The following is a 3659-nucleotide window of genomic DNA, read 5'->3' on the forward strand; positions in this document are numbered from 1 at the left end:
AAACTGGTGTGTGATGCTTCAGATTTTACCATAGGAGTGGTTTTAGGTCAAAGGATTAATAAGCTATCCACTGTAATTTACTGTGCTAATAGGACCATAAATGATGCACAACTCAACTATACAACCACTGAAAAGGAATTTTTAGCTATTGTGTTTGCATTAGAAAAATTTTAATCTTACTTAGTTGGTCCACATGTAGTGGTGTCTAATGATCATTATGCTCTTAGATACCTATTTCAGAAGAAGGATGCCAAATCCCGTCTCATTAAGTGGGTTTTATTTTTGCAAGAGTTTGATTTGAAAATTAGAGATAAGAAAGGCATTAAAAACCTTATTACAAACCATTTATCTTGGCTTCCCAATTCCTTGACTGTTGATTCTCCAATCAATAAGAACTTTTCAGAAGAACAGTTACTTGTAGTGTCAAGTGAACCATGGTTTGCTGACATTATCAACTTCTTAGTTTCAGGTGTGACTCTGGATCACTGGTCCACCCAAGATAGGTATCGGTTCCTTTCCTAAGTTAAACATTTCTTTTTGGATGATCCTTATCTTTTTAAAGTTTGTCCTGACCAAATTATTAGACGTTGTGTGCTTGATCATGAGCAACACTCACTCTTATCTTTTTGCTATGATCATGCATGTGGTGGACACTTTGGACCTAAGAAGACTGCCGTAAAGGTTCTTCAATGTGGATTTCATTGGCCCACTCTTTTTAGAGATGCTTTTGATTTTTACAAGGCTTGTCCCACCTGTCAATCTTTTGACCATATCAATAAGAGGAACATAATGCCCCTCAACCCTATTTTGGTAGTTGAGATCTTTGTTGTATAGGGCATCGATTTCATGTGACCATTCACTAATTCCTTTAGGAATTTATATATAATTTTGGCCGTTGATTATGTTTCTAAATGGATAGAGGCCATACCTTGTAAATCTAATGATCACAAAGTGGTAGTCCAGTTTCTCAAAGAGAACATTTTTTTTTGCTTTGGTGCATCACGTGCAATAATTAGTGATAGGGGTATTCATATTTGTAATCGACCTTTTGAGGCCTTAATGAAAAAGTATGAGATCACCAATAAGTTATTTACCCCTTATCATCCCAAACTAGTGGCCAAGTGGTGGTATTTAATAGGCAGATCAAATAAATCTTGAAGAAAACTGTTAATTACAACAGTAAGGATTGATCCCTTAAGCTCATTGATGCTTTATGAACCCATTAGACTACATTCAAGACTGACCTTGGTCAGTCTTCCTACCGTTTGGTGTATGGAAAAATCTATCACTTATCAGTTGAGTTGGAGCATAAGGCCTTTTGGTCCATCAAGAAGCTCAACTTTGATTTGTCTGATGCGGAAAGTTGTCGTAGGCTCCAACTATCTGAGTTAGAGGAACTTAGGAATGATTCCTATGAAAGTTCTAAGATTTACAAGGAAAAGGCCAAAGCCTTCTATGATAAGTACATTCTGCTTAAATCTTTTACAATTGGTGATAAGGTCTTATTGTACAACTCTCGATTGCATCTTTTCCCTAAGAAGCTTAGATTCCGACGGGATGACCCATTTATTATCCATAATGTATATCCCCATGGGGCTATGGAGATTCTGAATCCAAGAATATGGGTAATTTCGAAGGTTAATGGTCAGCATTTGAAATCGTTTCTCGAGTTTCCTACTACTAGTAGTGAATAGGTTATGGATCTCCATCAACCTTTTTACACTGATGACTAACTTTTTATCAAGTATGACCCTCTTGCATTGTTTTCACTTTTAATTCTTTTCATGTATTGAGAAAATTGCATACTTAAGTGTGGAGGAGGAAAACCAGTTTTTTTTTTTTCCCTTTGTTTGAGTTTGTTTTTCCTTTTGTTTTTGAACTTTCTAAGGATGAAGTCCCACTTTGGTTTTTGGCTAATGACCATACCATATGGTTGCTTAATATGTGAAAACAAGAATTTTGATTAAGGTACCCATCTTGAACACATAAAAATCCTATTGAGAAAAATGAAACAAGCCTATGTCTTGAGATGAGACTCTCTTTTGAAAATTAAGAAACCCTTGTTTTATAGTGTTGGACCATATGTAAGTTTGTGGGTTCCTTATACTCTTGATCTGGAGTTGAGACCTTCTTTTTAATTTAGTATGTGTTGACAAATACACAATTTTAAATGAAGTGTGAAAAATGATATAAATGAAAAGTAAGAGTTGATTTCTTTAGAACTAGAAAGGGCATTGCACCTCAGAAAGTGTGGTGTCTTGATCGAAACTCTTAGGGAAGAAATTTTTGAAAGAAATCTAACTTCATTGTCTATATGGGCATATACAAAAAGCAAAGCTATATAGTAACTTGGGTGTCTGGTGTTTGCTCTACCATGTCATTTAGGCTAATAGTAGTGTAGTATGATTGAGTTATTATGAAAAAAAAAAAGAGAAAGAAAACCACACAGCAAGAAAGTATGTGTAAATGTTATCAATGCCTTTGTAACATGTTTGATCAAAAACACTCTAACGCCTTAGTCATTGGTTCTCTATTTCTTCACAAGTGATTTTTCCTTTAGATAATGATGTTTTGGAAGGGACGAGGTGAATTCCAAATTAAGAAATATACTAGTGCCTGGAATTAATATAGGGTAATAAAAGTTCAAGTGTGAGGGTCCCTTGTAAGAGGAATTATCTTTGCTTTGGATAGGTATGGCCCTTACCTTTAGTCAAGGTTGAGATTTGTTTATTCTAAATTTTAGGTTTATATTCACTGCAAACACTCATGAGACACAACTCATCCACTAGGGGTGACTTAGAGGTTTAAAGGCTTGTTGCACATGCTAAGTGTAATCATGAATCCTACGAAAGTGAGTTAGATTTTTTATTTTTATTCTTTTTCTTTTTGTTTTGCTCGAGGATCAGCAAAGTCTCAGTGTGACGAAATTCTGATGAGCACATTTATGTGTGAAATCTAGGGTAGTAAAACATGTATTTTACATATTTAAAATAGAGCTACCTTGGGTTTTGCTCTCTTTGTAGATTTTATATTTTCAAGACCTTAAGGACTATCGGGCATTATATCTAAAATTTTACACATAAAGAGGTCCGATTTTCTTTTCATGATTGCGAAGATAACGAAATTCTAAGCAAGATGGATGCGTTCAATTAAAAGTACACATTCGTTGGTCAATCGTACAAGTGATTATTTTTTTGGGTCAGAAAAAGAATAATGGATCAGAGCTGAACCGAGATGTAGAACCAGCATGTCTACAATTATCCCAGGGGTATAAGGAATATTTCAAATACCAACAATGATTGATGGACCACATCATTAAGTGATTGAAGAATCATTTTTGGTAGCAACAACTACCTAGCGTAGTTGGTGAGTTGTGGTGTGCAAAATCCCTTATGTATTATGAAGTCTCAAGTTCGAACTTTTTGGTAGCCATTTTTTTTTTGAGGTGATTTTTAGAAGATTTTCTCTCTCCTACTCATCACTTAAAGGAGGTCAGCCAAGATGGTTGTGCGCACGTTTGAAGAAGAGAGAAAGAAAATAAAGAGAAAAATAGGAAAGAAAAAAAAGAAAAAAAAAGGAAAAGAAAAACAAGGGCATGGATGGAATTTTCCATTAAAATAGAATATTATCCAAATCCAAGCAAGAAAAATGGGCCAAGG

This window comes from Macadamia integrifolia, unplaced genomic scaffold (genome assembly GCF_013358625.1).
Source record: "Macadamia integrifolia cultivar HAES 741 unplaced genomic scaffold, SCU_Mint_v3 scaffold_216A, whole genome shotgun sequence".
NCBI classification, from domain to species: domain Eukaryota; kingdom Viridiplantae; phylum Streptophyta; class Magnoliopsida; order Proteales; family Proteaceae; genus Macadamia; species Macadamia integrifolia.